Source organism: Ursus americanus, chromosome 16 (genome assembly GCF_024610735.1).
Source record: "Ursus americanus isolate L20-20 chromosome 16, mUrsAme1.1.p, whole genome shotgun sequence".
Taxonomy (NCBI): Eukaryota; Metazoa; Chordata; class Mammalia; order Carnivora; family Ursidae; genus Ursus; species Ursus americanus.
The window spans coordinates 18,099,119-18,115,783 of NC_142142.1; the positions used below are offsets into that span (position 1 = coordinate 18,099,119).

Below are 16,665 nucleotides of genomic sequence, written 5' to 3' on the forward strand. Positions count from 1 at the left end.
AGCTTATTTCTAGATCTTTCTAATTGCAAAATTTTGGGTCAGTTTACCAAAGGGCCTTTCTTCGCTCTCTGGTGCCAATACTTTGCTAGTTCTCTAAGCACACCCTTAGTTTGCCTACCTGAGAATTCAACACTGCACAACACAATGAATGGGGAGATGTTAGAAAATAAAATCAAAGAAGGTGATTTCTTTAATTAAATGTGACGGCAACTGGAGAACAGCTGTTACATCTCCTGATGAATAACTGTTTGACTTCTTGAGCTCCATCCTCCCTGTTCGCCAATCTTTTACAATAAATCCAGTGTCTTTTGTGCCTGATTCCTTTCAGTTTCTCCTAGTCATTTTCAACCTTCACTTAACCCCATGACTGCTTGTCATGCCACAAAACAGTGCCTACCCAGGAAGTGACCAGGACTCATAAAATCTGCTCCCGTACTTCCACTGACAGTTCAGCTTCACAGATTCCTCTTACCAACACTACTGAGCCCCATGATAGTCACGTGGATCAACTTCCTCTCCTAGCTTCTGATTTTTGACCCATTTTATTGGTTCTCCTGAGCTCCCTCCCTCTGGTGGATCATCATCTCTAAGGCTAAGCCCCGAGTCAGCAACCACATTAAATGACCAGCACAGCTCACCAGAGCCAAGTCTGGGAAGACAGCCAGTCTTCCCACTCAGAAGCAAGCCTATGGCTATGCAGCTCTTCTTGGTTGGAGAGATGCAGAAAATGGATGACTGTAAGGCCAGTGATGGGTATTAAGGAGGGCACATATTGCATGGAGCAATGGGTGTTATACGTGAATAATGAATCATGGAACACTATGTCAAAAACTAAGGATGTACTGTATGGTGACTAACATAACATAATAAAAATTATTATTAAAAAATCCAAAATAAAAGAAAAAAAGAAAAGAAAATGGATGAGCGTAGCATGAGGGTAGGAGGAGAATATAAGCTTGATGAATGTCTGAGGACATTTTAGTACCTCTGACCGTCTTCCAGCTTTGATAATAGTCTTAAAAATCCATATTCCTGGTATTTTATTAGCATTGCTAATAGCCTCTGAGGCTTAAAGGGAAGTTCCCAGTTTACCTACTCACAGAAGGATTTACTTGACAGAAGCCACAACAGACAGAAAGCCTAAGAAATAGAAGACATTGTCTCTCCATCACATGCATATGGAGAAAGAAATAGCACTTCATAAAATATCATTATAGCACAGTCACTAAGAGCTGGAAACTTAGCCATCATCCGGTATAAAACCCATATGGGAGTTCCTCATGGGTGGAAGAGAAGTAGTTCAACCAGAAAGGGAAATAAACTTTACCAGGACACTTGGAAATGCAAAAATCTGAAGGCAAAAGGACCACTCAATGGATGCTTAGGTCCACTGAAGTGCTTATTCATTTATTCATTCATGAATCATTTTTCAAAAACACAGTTTGAGCCAGATATAAACTTTGTACATGTCAAAGCCCCCCACCCACATACATCTTTACCATCACCTTAGGACAACTGTCCTTGGTACACACACACACACACACACACACATATGCATGTGCGCATATATGCGTATGTGTGTAAAGAAGCTATCACAGTCCATATAATAGTAGTAATCATTTTATTAGTAATAAGGTGGATTTGCTAACCAGGATCATTCATTATAACAAACATGTACTATTGTAATGGATTACATTGCAGTGTTGTCTACACAGGCTATGGTGTTTATTTCCCTTTACCTTATCCAAAAGTTGCTGTGACATCTTGAGCACACATGTCCACATATTACAGAGGGTTGTAGTATTTCTTTTCCCTTCTTCATCACAGCACTGTTTCAGTTGCCACTTACTTCCCCACCTTTCTCGCCCTACTTCAATCAATCTGAGGGGAGGGAGGGTTATAAGCTAATCAACTATATGATAAAACTTGTTGCAACTGTGTTAGCATGAAGAGTAATAACATGAAAGAAACCTACATTTGTGGAGCATTAATGTGCCAACCACTATAAGACCATCATTTCATTAGATCCTCAACAGACTTTTTGAAGTGGACCTTTGTTTCCATTGTTTCCATTTTACAATCCAAGCTGAGACCTAGAAAAGCTAATTACTTGTCATTTTTTGTCGTCTATCATGGACACAGTGGACATCCAATAAATGCATGCTGATATCTGTTCCTCTATTTGTCTTTTTTATTTTTAAGGAAATTCTGGGGCAAAGAATTTTAAAAAATGATCTCTCTGGCTTTCAGCTGACTTCACATATTTTATACCATCATCTCTCCCACCCCCATATGATGCAATGATATAAAATTTTTCCAGTTTAAGGATGAGTCTGGACTCCAGTCCTTTGCTTAGTCTCTCCATTAAAATCACCCCTTAGGAAGCAGAGCTGAACTCTGGACCCTGGAGTTGCAGCATCTCCCCAAGGAAGAAGCCCTCATTAAAGCAATCTCCTAGAGAGAAGAGTCTTATTTTTATGTATTTGGCATTGCTGGTACATGTGCTTCTTAGAGCTGAAGATGACAAGCTAAATTTGACCAACATGTGAGTAGTTTGCTTTTGCTCTCCAGGGAATGAAGTATAGAAAAATAATCCTGGGGAATTTAATTTCTTCAGTATCAGTAAGTCTCCCTACCATACAGTCATCTAAAAGCCACACTGGTTACTTAGAGATTAAGTTTGTGTGTGCATGGGGACAGTATGTTTACCGAGCTCCTTGAACCCAATTACAGAAAGCCTCCCAGTAAGCACAGCCAGAAATATGGTCACATGGAAAAAGGAAAGAAAATAATGAGGTATCTCTTAGGAGAATCTGGTTTATTTGCTGATTGGTACTTAAAAAAAAAGAAAGAAAGAAAGAAGAAGAAGAAAAGAAGAAGAAGGAAGAGGAGGAGGAGGCGGTGGCAGTGGCAATATTGAAGAGTACAGGCACACAAGTAGTATTTCTCAACCAATGATCCAAAAAAATTTTTTAAGATTTTATTTACTTACTTGAGAGAGAGAGAGAGAGAGAGAGGGAGAGAGAGGGAGAACACGAACTATGGGGGAAGGACAGAGGGAGAGGGAGAAGTAGACTCCCCGCTAAGCAAGGAGCCTGATGACGGACTTGATCTCATGACCCTGGGATCATGACCTGAACCAAAGGCAGACACTTAACTGACTGAACCATCCAGGTGCCCCCCAAAATTATTTTTAACACAAAATCAAACCTCACCAGTTGCCTTAATCTCCCAGAATTCCACAATTTTATCCACCTACCTCAGGACAGAAACAGGCCTCTACTGGACAGATACATAAAGCCTAGGTCTTCATGCATTGTATATTTATACTAAATTCAAAGATCCTCTAAGTAGGTAAGTAATCTAGACAAGGATTAGTGGCTTCGTGACACCTCGGCAACATTTGTTGTGGTTGTTAACCATCACTACTCAGACAGGAAGCTAAGAGGTAGGAAGGAGATAATTAAGTAAATAAATACTATGTAGAGAGCACTATAAATCAGGTCATGTACTAGAAAACATACAATTCATCTCCAGAAAAGCAGACAGTATGATCCATTTTACCAACAAGAACATCAGCTCAGAGAAATGAAATAATATCACAAGGACACTCAGCTAGTAAATAGAACAGGGGCTTGAACAGGCACTTCCTGACTCTGATGTCTGTTGCTCTTCCTGGCTTCTCCAAGGAGACAAAATCACTGATGCCTAGTCATGACAAAACTTTTGGGTCATTGGCATATATACAAGGTAGGTACAAGACCAAAAGATGCAGAAGACAAAAGTGTGGGGCTGGTAACAAAGGGACAACTCTTGGAATAAGGTGGAGAGCATCATGGCCAATTGAGGGAGATGGGAGACGGGATGGTTCCGAATGGAAGTGGAGGGGTCTGCAGGACTGAAGTAAAAGCTGTCTAGAGAAACAGTGCATCCTGCTCTGATGAATGGATAAGAGAAGAGCACCTTCAATTAGTAAGCAGTTTTCAGCGGGTGAGGAGGACTAAGGGAAATCCAGCAACTGCTGAGTCAGGTCTCCAACTTAAAGGAACACACAGTTGGTAAGGAAGGTGCCTAGTGGGCCTCAGGCTTTGAAGTCCCCACTCCATTGCACATTAGCTGTGAGATTATTATCTAACAACTCAGAGTTTAAATACCTTCAATATAAAGTAGATAACATAATACCAGTCTTGAAGAGTTATTAGCCCTTGAAATATGTAATAAAGCCTGGGTTGCAACTCATGTGCCTAATATATGTGATGGTGCTGGTGGTGGTTGCGGCTTTTGGAATACAAATGTCTATTACCCAAATAAAAGAGAAAAATGATGAGAGAAAAGAGGTGATAAACTGAAATAAATAAACATGTCTCTTTTTGTTGGCATTCAGTTCCTGAAAGTGAAGTAAGTCTCAGCCTTGGCTACATATCAGAATCAGTTAAAAAATATTATTTACACTGATCTCTAATCTCTGTATTATATTTTAATATGCAAAAAAAGATTGAGAATCACTGCTTAATGGGACAACTCTGTGCAACAGTGAATCAACCTCAAGGCTTCTCAGATCTGGGTGAACCCACCTGCTAGAGATAAAGGATGAAACAAAAAGCCATTTCCATATGGTCTTATGTTTTGACTTTGGGCAGTGGTAGTGGAGTACCAATCAGTCATACAGCCACAGAATCTCTGTGTCCCTTTTGAATAATGGCTAGTGACTGCCTTATTAACCCATGTTCATATCCACTATAGTAAAGCACCATAACAGATTAGCAATTCTTTTTTATAAGTAATATGTCATGATTCTGAAGAAAGAAACATTTTAATGAAGATGTGATATTTGGAATCCAAAGACCTGGATTCATGTTCATTCATTTAGTTGCTTAGTTCGCTTTCACTCTACTAAATTCTAACACATACAGATGTTGCAGCCTGAACTTCAGCATGTGCATCCCTGAGCTGGAGGTCTGGTGCCGCCATGATGGGCTGGTTGGCTGTTCTCTTATTTGGGGCACACTGAGCAGATGGTTAACTCTGGAGGCAGTGCCTTGGGAGCTCTGAGCATCGCTGTTGATCAGGCCCCAGATCCAGTTAAGGAGGAATGTGGATTCTACCCACTTGCTTCTCCAATTTTACCACAGCCAAAATGGGTTATCCACTGTATTTTTTTTTAAATTAAGCAGTAATATAGAAGAAATATGATCTAGGGCCCCTATTGGTAGGACTGATGGTTTGAAGCTGGGCTTATTTTTTTAAACTACTCTTATTTTCACTCTTTACAGAATACAGATATTAGATTTTTTTTTTTAGATTTTTAAAAACTTGTGAACCAGAGGCAGGGTGGGAGGCAGAGGAAATACTAATGGACTGTTTTTTAAGTACCATTAGCTGAAATGGTTGGTGGGATATTAGTCATTTAGTTCAAGGTGAAGACTTCAATATCTGCCTTGGGGTAAATAAGATCCACTTTTTAAGCTTATTATGAAGACTAAATATGAAAATATATATAAATCACTTAGCACAACACATGACCCAAAACCATAGCTATTAGTATAAGTTTATAATACTTTTTAAAGCAAATACCGAAAATCTTACTTTTAAAACTTAATTTACATACAGGCAACAGGATTGAGGAAAAGAAGGAACTTGAGGGGCACCAACATTAAACATATTCACTTGGCATAAAATAGTGAAATAGGACTTGGCACCATGGCCGACAATGACACATGTTAATAACAAAGCCATGCAAGCTTAACCTGGGCCCATCCTGTGAATTAGAATTTATGCCCATTCAGGTAGACTTTGATGCTTCAAAGCCCTTCCTGCTAATGCACACAGCATATTATGCAACAGGGTAGATGCAGTGCTCTGTCCTGCAGCATCTTTTAATATGGTGGGGAAGGCTGATTTACCAAGAAATAACAATACAGTGCAACAAAGCAATGAGAAAGTGAGTGGAAAGTACTGTGGGAATGCAGATAGAGAGGAAAAAACTGTCTGGAAGAGAGAAAGCCTTGCAGAGATGGCAACCCATCTGGGGATTTGAGGGATGAATAGGAGTTCACCAGGAAAAGAAGAAAGGGTTGAAGAAAAATGTTAGGATAAAAAATGCTTACCTCATTTAATATATATAAAGAAGGTTTCAAGCTTATTTATATTTATTATTAAATTAATAGTCCCAGCCTGAGCATAAAGCTCTGGATTATGCTTTGTGAGCTGTTTTCATCAAAACCATGTCGGTGGTCTCACCTGCTACTTACTGGTTGAACATATTGGTTGTTAAATATCTAAATATGTCAGGCACTATGCAGGAAACTGGGGATGCAGTCAAAGAAAAGAGAAGCACACCCTGTCTTCCTGGAGCTTGAAATCCAATGGAAATATCAGATGTTTAAAGAGCACTCAGTGTTTGGAGGAGCAGTGCAGGCTGTAGAGAGTGTTCAGTAGGTGAAAGGGAGGGGATGTTTTATATCTAACTTCGTTGTGCCTCAAAAGAATGGGAATGGTAATCATCATTTTACTTAATTTTTAGGATGATCTGTATAGTTTACAACACTCTGGAGAGTGTAAAATGCATAAAAATATAAGGCAGGAGTATTACTGTTGTCACTCTCCTTATTTACCTGATATATTTAAAAGAGCCAAAAATTTAATTTTTTCCCTAAATAAAGATATTTTTCTCTGGAAAACTATGTCTTGAAATACCACCCCATCCACAAGAAGTATTTAGCACCAACTGTTTACATTGTGTATGAGACACCAGTATGATGATTATGCTTAGTGTCATCTCATTATTCCTTTTTAGAGAAAAAATAAATAAATGCAACCTGCTATGCAATGTGCCCACACTGATGGAGAATGAGGACAGGCCTTAAAGATCTCTACTTTATGTTCTGAAGACTGCACAACTACTCCATTAAGGCTAAAGAAGAATGAGGAGCTAAAAAACAACAACCACCCCAATGTAAGCAACAAATACTGAAGAGTCTAGTTTGACGTCTCTTCGAAAAGGGATAGAGTAGATGAAAGGGGTAGAGATAATGGATTCCAGAGCAAAACTGTTTGAGTACTCAGCTTGCCTCCACTGCTTATTCACTATATGACCCTTGGTTACTACTTAAATTGTCTGTACTCACCTTTACCTGTCTCTAAAATTGGAATGATCATAATACCTACTTTGAGAAATTTTGGAAAGATTCAATAAGTTCATACAGGCAAAGTTTTTAGTCAGTGCCTGGTAGGTACTAAGTGGTTTGACGTGTTATCTACCATTATCACTCTTAACTGTCAAGACTACTCTTTTAAACCTACCCCTTTACCTCATGGGAAGAAACAAAAGGACGTGCAACTAGCTCAGAGCTCTTATGTTTCTTGTTGGAGATGACAGAATGGGGAAGGAAGTGCATTTGGACATTAACAAACTTTTTCCACTCATTAAAGGAAACACTTCTTCAATTTCAAACTTCTTCTACCTGAAAAAAGATCTCTTTTCAAAATTTAATCACAATAACTTATCCATCCAAATTCCTCCCCAGTCAAAGCCAATGACCCCTTTCCACCTGTGGTTGTCTGTCTGAAGAATGGAGACCCTCAGGTAAGTACTCAGGTTAGGAAAATTCCAGAGCTAAAAATGACTTGGCTGAAAGTGTCACATGTTGCTGTATTTTTCATTCTCATTCATTATTTCTTCTACTTCCTGGAAAGTAAGGATGGGGAAGTTGCCTTTTATTTGGATTGCAGAATACAGATATAGATAGATACATAGATATATACAGATTTTGTATATTTGCAAATACATAAAATTCCAATCTTGCAAATTTAATAAAAGTCAAAATGGGAAGAAAAAAGACTCAAGCTTCATCATATTACTTTTCAATCCTTTGCAAAGCAATCCTAAGGCTGCATATACCAGAACTCACTTTGGCTGAAGCATCCAATTGCATTAGAAAGTGCCTTGAAGGAGGCGCTACAAATAAATGCAACCTCATGCAATTAAGGGAAAGGAAAGTACCAGAAAGGAAAGTACCAGATCATTTGGTTTCCCATAGATTATCTTTTCAAATGTGGACTTGCAGGGACAATTTTTATGCTGACCTTGCAAAATCGTATGTGATACACGAATTTGGAAATTTTAAAACCTGTGTACTTGGAGAATACGAAAGTAACATTTTGGAACAAAGGAATAGTTCTATGCGTGAGTGACTTACTAAGTCTCAACAAAGCACATTTAACCCTGGTTGCTGTAAAAGTTGTGATGTTTAAGCTTTGTAGGCCATTGACTTTATTTCTAAGCTCTTAAACTTAGCAATCATTTTCTATTCTCTTAGATTTTGGAAGAGAGGTTATTCTGGCCACAGAATTGTAATAAAAACCTTCTTTTTTTGAGAAAATAAATGGACTGATCATAATTGTGTAATGTCCCAAGACACAGACTCACATGAAGACTCTTACCTCCCAGAGTGAGAATCACATGTTGAAAGTAGAGATGGTGTCACAGTCCGTATTTCTGTTAGTTTGTTTGCGTTTGGTGCCTAGGTTTCCTAGTCCTTCTCTGGTACTTTGTGACAAGAAACTCACCCACAGAGCTGGCAGAGCCAGATTGCCTGTGAGGCTTCATGGTATAGAGCAAGAGTTTGCAAACTGCAACATGTAGGCCGGATCCGGCTCATCTCCCATTCTTGTAAGTAAAGATTTACTGAATCATAGCCATGCTATTGGTTTATTTATTGCCAAAGACCGCTTTTGTGCTACAACAGCAGAACTGAGTAGTTACCACAGAGACTGTCTGGCCTACAAAGCCACAAATATTTACTATCTGAACCTTTATAGGAAAAGTTTGTTGACCTTTAGTAAGAGAGGAAAAAGCAGCGCATAAGTCAGTAAGAATATGGTAGTTCTGAAGGTATCTCATCTATTTATCAAGATACCTATAATATTCTCTTTTTATACATAAAAAATGTGTATTTTTTTATATATTACTTCTCAGGCTGGGCTATTGTTTCTGAAACTCATCACCAAAGTAAGTCCCAATACTTCTTTCTTCAAGGTTCTGAGCTCAGTCCTATCCTATTCTTGCAAAGCCTTCTTTAATGGATTGTCCGCTTTTTTTGTGTCTCACTCAAATTTATTTCTGTATTAGAGAGTCTATTTCACTTATTTATTTACATGTCTGCCCTTCTCCCTAACCTGTAAGTGTCTCTAAATTGAGCACAGTGTCCTAATCACCTTTGTATCTCCCCTCCTCCATACCACCTAATGTAGTAGGCTGCTCAGTGAATGTTTGTTGAAGTTAGCTGAAAAAGTGGTAAGCAGAAGTCTTAAGAAATTAACTTACCTAAGGTTACACAGCCAGCATATGATGAAGCTGGGATTTGAACCCAGACTGGAAAACAAGTCAAGTACTCTATTCATTTATTCTACTGCATCTAGTCAGGAAAGTGGAGTTTTCATTTTGGTTCTGCTATTGATAACATAGATTTTAGTGTCCTTATGTGTAAAATAAAGACGTTGTGCTATATCTTTTAAGATCACTTCTCTAATATTCCATGTGTTCTAGGACAGTCATTTCACTAAATCATCACAGACACCACAAAAAAGAAACAATAACAGTAAATTGCTATTCCGTGATTCACATTAGGGCTGAAAAGTCCACTTAAGATCATAACAATCACCCCCCTCTGGATGCATGGCTGTCAATGAGTTTCAAATGACCTGAGGTCCTACCGAGCTGTGCACAGGCAGAGGTAGGGTGGTCAGTGGTAAGAGTGCTGCTGAAGAAGTATATTCATTGGGGTGGTAGAAAAGGAAGGTGGATTGGAGGACAACTTAGATGTGTCCCAGCCTTCAGAATACTATGTGTAATTCATCCTTATTGATATTCCTATCATGTCCACAAAGTAAGCCATCTACTTGGAACTGTCAAGTAGGCATGCCTTTGCTGAAGAGTTCTACTTGTAATTTGTGTTAAGTCAATAGCCCCCTCCCAGTTATTTCTGTCCATTGTTGTTTGGTTTACCCTCTAGAACAAGAAATCAGTCCAGTCAATGGGAAGTAGTATGTGGAAGGTATTTTAGACTAGAAAAGCCAATACCCATTCTTTACCTTCTCCCTTGACTATCTCCACTATAGATTCTGAAAAAGATAAATATTTATATTTCTAGACCTTCCTTCTGGAAAGGGTGGCCATATGATTAAATCCTGGCCTATGAGCTGAAAGCAGAGATCTGTGGATGAGGTGAAAGGGAAATCTGGAAAAACACACTGTGGCCATGATAATCTGAGTAGACATTATTGGCATCTTTGTGTCCTCTTCCCCTCGTCCTGTGCAGAAATAGTACATGATGCCCAGATATGTAGGGTCATCTTGTGATGATGACCGAAAGGCAAAGTTTGCAAAGATGTCAGCCCTGATAGCATGGAAGTTTATACCCTTGATAAGTTTGATATGTCAGAAAAATGATTTATTCTTGTTTGTCACTATTAGGTACATTGCTCCTTGCAGCTTATATTATTCCTATCTGATGATTGTGAAGGGTTCATGACTTTGATGCCAGAAACACCTGGATTTGAATCTCCATTCTGACACTGTGTGACCTTGAGTAAGTAACCATTTCTCTCTAAAATGCATTATTTTCATCTAAAAAAATAGAACAACACTCAAAGTCTTGTTATAAGCATCAGAACAAATAACACAAGTTAGAGCATTGTGGAAGGTATGTGGCACATAGTAAATGCTCAACAAATATCATATATAGTTGTCACTGTTGTTACTAGTTTCTATACTTTTCCATATGCCAAATATTATACATAAGGAGGTAAATAATTGATTCAATGTACATTTTCTGTTTTAGAATTCCTAAAAAATATTTATCAAGTAGGAATAATTACATCCATTTAGTGGATGAGAAAACTGAAACCCAAAGAGGTAAAGTAATTTGCCAAAGATCAGATAGCTAGGAAATGACAGAATTGGAATTTTATACTATATCTCACTTCAAATCCTATACTTCTTCTTCCATGCTGTACTTTTCTTCCATCTAAATATTTTCTCCCATAGGACGTTCATAGATAGGCTGGGTAGGTGAGATTTAGAGAACTCCAGGATAAATAAAGTTAATTCAGATTTGTTTAACACAGAATTTCTCAGAACCCTTAATATGCTAATACATGTAGTGAATGACCAAGAGTGGATCCTAATAATAAATGTTTCCCATTTTTACTGTACATGTAGTGTTATGCATTGAATTATATCTCCCAGAAGATAAGTTGAGGTCTTAACCCCCATACTTTGGAATGTGAACTTATTTGGAAATAATGGCTTTGTAAACGTAGTCAAGTTACAGTGAGGTCGTCAGAGTGGGCTTTAATCTAATATGACTGTTATTGCTTAAAAAAAGGGAGATTTGGGCACAAAGACAGATACACACACAAGGCTAATGTCATGTGTAGATGGCATAAATGTAGTAATGTATCTACAAGTAAGGAATCGCCAAAGATTGTCAGCGAATCATCAGAAACCAGAAGAGAAATATAGAATAGATTCTCCCTCACAGCCCTCAGAAGGAACCAACCCTGTGGACATCCTGGTCTTGGACTTCCAGCTTCCAGAACTGTGAGACAATAAATTACTGTTGCTTAATCCACACAGTTTGTGATGCTTTGCTATGGCAGCCCTAGCAAACTAATTACACATGGAAAAACACTTTTGGGAAAAGCTTATTGATTATATTACTTCTCGGTTTTCTTCTCCAGGTTGACCAACCCAAGTTCTTTTAACCATTCCTTATGTAGTATGAGTCAAATGCATGAGCTCACTATAAACCCTTAATCAGTAATATATAAACAAGATCTTCACTTTATTAGCAAAGCCAGGATCAGTATATGGGAGACAGAATATTGATGGTTCAGGAAATCATTTCCAAGAGGAATGGTGTATAAAGTCAGATGTATTATGGGTCCTCTTCTTTTTGACTCAAACTTTAGTGACCAGATAAAGTTCTGGATATATAAGGTCCAGAGGTATTACTTCCTATAAAGTGTTTTTTTATGCATTTTGAAAAAGTTGTTCTTTCTTTTACATTTTATTTCCATCCTTTGGAAAATTCTTTTAATACTCAGATTTTATTAGAAAAAGAAAATTCACTGGTCAAAAGTGGACAGAAATATAGATATAGATGAAATATCTAGATAAGAAATATTTTTAAAAAACTATAATATCTACATTGTGATGGATGCTCCCTTAGATATTGAGCTCTTGTGCAGTGTTCAACCTGCACAACCATGCATGACAGCTCTAACATGGCCCACAGTAGGGTGATCTGGTTTTATCTTCATGAATTTTGAGAACCCTTATGTAACAAAAGGCACTACTGCCTAATTGCTGTAGAAGGAGGGATTCATACTGACAAATATTTGCCAGTATAGCCACCTTTGATGGAGATCCTCCAACATTTAATTGATTGGGAACCAATTAAAAATTATACACAATGTTTCTTCTCATTTATTTTATCAAGTATGATTTTTCCATTCAGTTTATCTCAATGGGTATACACATTTTTAAAAAATACCTTTAAATTCCATGTATATTTAAAAAATAAGGCCAAGATAGATCTTTGATTATTCAGGCTTTGAAAAAAATGCAAACTAAAATTACCAAGGCCATGCTTTTCAACAATTCTTTAACCTGAAGAGGTATGTTCCAGGGGGCTTCATGACCTTTTCAAATTACATTTTTACAGTGATGGCCTCTATAGGGTCCATCGGATAGACAAACAGTAACAAAATGAGTTTAAAACCACTGTTCTTTAGTACAGAACCTTGAGGTCTTACTCACCAATATCTATGTGGGAGAGTATAGTCAGACCCCTTGAGAACTTGCTTCTGACCACAGATGCTGCTTTGGCCAATCTCCATGCAGAGATGGAGTGGTCGTCCATTCAGGTCCTTGTCAATATTGGATTCCTAAACCCTCCGAAGAGACTGGAGAGGATTGCACAGGATAACATATGTAGAACACTGAACACAGTCTAGCATATAGTAAGTCATTCAACAAATGTTCCCTAGTTTGGCTAATTCCTTATTTGTCTAATTCCTAATGAATGTGGTTCTGCTTTTAACCAACCAACTCATTCTGCAGGTATAATCTTTCATTCATTTCCATTTTGTACTTATCAAAATTTGATTACACAAAATAGTAGCTATGTAATATTTGTGGAATAATTTGCTCTTCATCTGGTCTTTTAAATACTCTAAAATCTAACTCTGAAATAATCTAGGCCACCAGTGAGCAATATATCTAGACCAAATCAATGTTTTCCTATTCTCATCCCACCATCTTTTAAATATAAGAAATTGTTTTTAGAGTTATGCTTTTGTATCAGCCCATCTCCGTCTACTAAATAATTTTATTTTTTCTAAGCTCTAGAAATTTCATTATTATAAAGATTTTTTGAGGGCACTGTACAGTCCATTATATAAAGCCCTCTTTGTCAGAACCAACAGGAAATAAGTCTCTGCTTTGAGTTCCAGGAAAGTTCTGTTTCTCCGGGAAAAAAAAAAGTTTGTTTCAAATCTTAGTGTATTGTAAACAATAACCCTTATCATCTTTTCTCCCTTTCATGGGATGCTAAAAGACCCAGCGTCAGGTCTTGATTTTCTTCGGGCAAATATAGAGGACCTCTGAAGCATACATTCTACATTTAATGTTACTGATGACATAGATTTTAAACCCATATTATATCATATTGCTGATTATTTCTCATAATTGTGTTATTTTACCTTATTATACTACATTCAGGTTTATAAAACAATTTCAAATTGTTCTTTAAAAAGAGGGTGAATACACACATGCACACATACATACACACATACTTAAAGTATATATAAATAAATAATGTATGGACCTCATCAACTGTGGCCAGGTAATTAACCTCTCTGAACTTTGTTTTAAACTTAAAAACTATCAACAGTACATACTTTATGGTACTATAATGTATGTAGTACCATTTGATTTATTGATATATTTTAACTGAAAGTCTGGAACACTGTAGGTACTCCATCAATATTTGTTCTTTTACTGTCCTTCTAAAGAACTGGCAATTTTGATAAATCAGTAGTCAGCAGAAATATTAATTTGCCAGTAATCCTAGGAAAGTGGTGATTCTGATTCTTGGCATAAGGTGAAGACTTAAAAGGATCTTGCCTCAGCAGATTTAGGTTGAAACACTAATTAAAACAGGCTGTAACAATGGAGGAGAAGTAGAATAGACACAATATGCCATATATAAATCTATATAGTAATTAAAACGTAGTCATAGTTCTCAATAACGACAGCTCCTGGGCAAGAAGTTTTTAGTGCTGAAATATCAGGATTGCTGAATTTATATGAAGGTTTATTAAACTGCTTGAGGCAGACAGTGCACATCTTTGTGCCTAAGTCACAGAACATCCTCCTATAAACTTAACCTTTGGAAACATGTATGACTTCTAAACAAATGAGCCAATACAATCTGAGACAAGATGGAAGTGGGGGTTCCACCAAGCCAAAGGAGGATCACTTCTTTTTTCTATAGTATCAAGTCCATGTGTGTGTGTTTTTTTCCCCATCAGTTTAAAAAGCACTAATCCTGAAGTCTTAAAACCTTGTTTCAACTATAGCTGTAACATCTTCTAGCTCAAGAGCCTTGGGAAAGACAGGGAGTTTCTTCCTCTATAAACAGGGGTAATAATATACACACCCCACAGGGTGGCTGTGAGGAGTAAATGAAATGATATACATCAAGCACTTGGCAAAATGCATGACACATAACACACAGGTGACTCTATGCACTAAAGAGGTAAGTGATAAAGCGAATAAACCACAGAGTGATACCAAATGAAACAATGAAGTTGTTGTGATCATTTGGCAATGTGTCAACATGGCTAGACTGAACTGCATCTCCCAGAATTCCATTTCTTGTAAATTTCCAGTTAGTGTGGGAGATTTTGGGTGCAAGTGAAGCAGCAGCCATTTTGTAACACACAAATTTGCTAGCTCACTCCATTGGCATAGGCTGTGGCTAGACCAAGGCATTAAGATATATTTAATGTCTTAGAATAACTTGTGGATCACAGTATTTCAGATACTCCCTGAACTGCTGGGAAAGGGTAATATAAAACCTGGAAACTGTTCATTGAAACAGATTATGTGAAACTTTATGAAAGAAGAAGGCAAAGGTTTCATAAAAATGACTGGCAGGTAATAGGTTATCAAAATTTTTTATTTTTGTTTTAAAGTTCTGAATCTCAAGGATGATTAATAAAGAAACACAGAAGAATTTTACTCCTTTCTCCTATACCCTGGATCCTTTCCTCTTCCTTATAATACACATTGTTCTTCCTTCTTCAGAGTATTCAAGTTCTCCCATTATCCTAGATATTGCTCATGGGCATTTAAATGTGTTCAAATCTTGGTCCCATTAAAAAAAAAAATCTTTCTCTACCTATCACTATGTTCTCTCCCTCTATTTACAACCACATTTCTCAGAAACAGTTGTCTCTACTCTGTCCATTCTGTCACCTCCCACTTGCTTCTCAACTTTTTCCAAACTGGTTTTTGCCACTCACCTTAAGGCTATCAAAAATTTCCATGGTACTTAAACTCAATGGAGAGTTTTAGGATTTACTTAGCAATACAATTTGAAAGCCATAGAGATACCTCATACTTCAAATATCCGAAACTCTACTGACACTCTTCTCCCCAAACCTTGTCTTCCCCAGTATTCCTGCCCTTGGTCAACAGCACTGCTATTCCCACAGCTGCACATCAGAAATCTGAAAGTCATTCTTGACAATTTTCTGTCATCCTCACACATGCATTGGTCACCAGGTTCTGTTGTCTACCTCTGAAATATCTTCTGAATTCATCCTCATCTCCCTGTCTCTAATGGCACTGTCTTAGTTCCAGTCATAATTATGGCTTTTAACTTTTTTATCTCCTTCCATTCAATTCTACTCCCCTCCCAGTCATTCTCAGTGCTGTAGTCAGGATGTTTTAAAAAAGGAAAAAGGGAAAAAAGGAAGGCATGAAGGAAGGGAAAATGAAAGAGAGAGGGGGAGTGAGAGAGAGAGAGACAGAAGGAGTGAAGGAGTAAGGGAGAAAGAAAGAAATCTACTTTTCCATTTCTTTGTCTCAACGATGGTTTCTAGTCCCAATCAAAGGCCTTCTGTTCTATGGACCATATTCCTCCCCCTTCAGACCATGGGGCTGACTTTTCCTCCAAACCAGTCTTCATAGAGCAGCTGTCATTTTATGAAACACAATGTGCTTGATAACTTTCAAACGGTGCTCATTGCTTTTTGAATAAAATCGGAACTCCTCAGTGTGACCCTCAAGGTTGTGTGCAATATGTCTCTGTCTTCATTTTTCTCCTCTCTTCTTGGCTCTCTGCTCTCCCATCACTCTGGCCATGCTCCATCCTGTCTCAGAATGTTTGCAAAGGCAGATTCCTCTGTTTTCAACAATATTCTTCCAAAACTTTTTCAGTTTACTAACCAATTCCCACTAATCCTCTTGCTCTCAGATTTACCTTCTGTTAAGTCTTCCATAACCTCCCTGGTAGGTCAGACATCCCTGGCAGAAGATTCTCAGCACACATTGCACTTCTCCTTTGCAGCACTTCCCACAATCAGAACCAA

General features: G+C 37.8%; 1 protein-coding gene and 1 long non-coding RNA gene across 3 annotated transcripts in view; one reads left to right on the top strand and one right to left on the bottom strand.

Annotated features, from left to right (window-relative positions):
* The window catches only part of DLG2 (discs large MAGUK scaffold protein 2), an 857,148-nt gene that overhangs the window by 759,748 nt on the left and 80,735 nt on the right, over window positions 1-16,665 (bottom strand). The window lies entirely within an intron of this gene.
* LOC148108770 (uncharacterized) overlaps window positions 1-16,665 on the top strand; it is a 39,110-nt gene that overhangs the window by 3,048 nt on the left and 19,397 nt on the right. The window contains exons 2-3 of the long non-coding RNA XR_015726947.1: window positions 6,797-6,955; window positions 10,475-10,589. This is a non-coding gene — a long non-coding RNA (uncharacterized LOC148108770). The remainder of the gene's footprint in view (window positions 1-6,796; window positions 6,956-10,474; window positions 10,590-16,665) is intronic.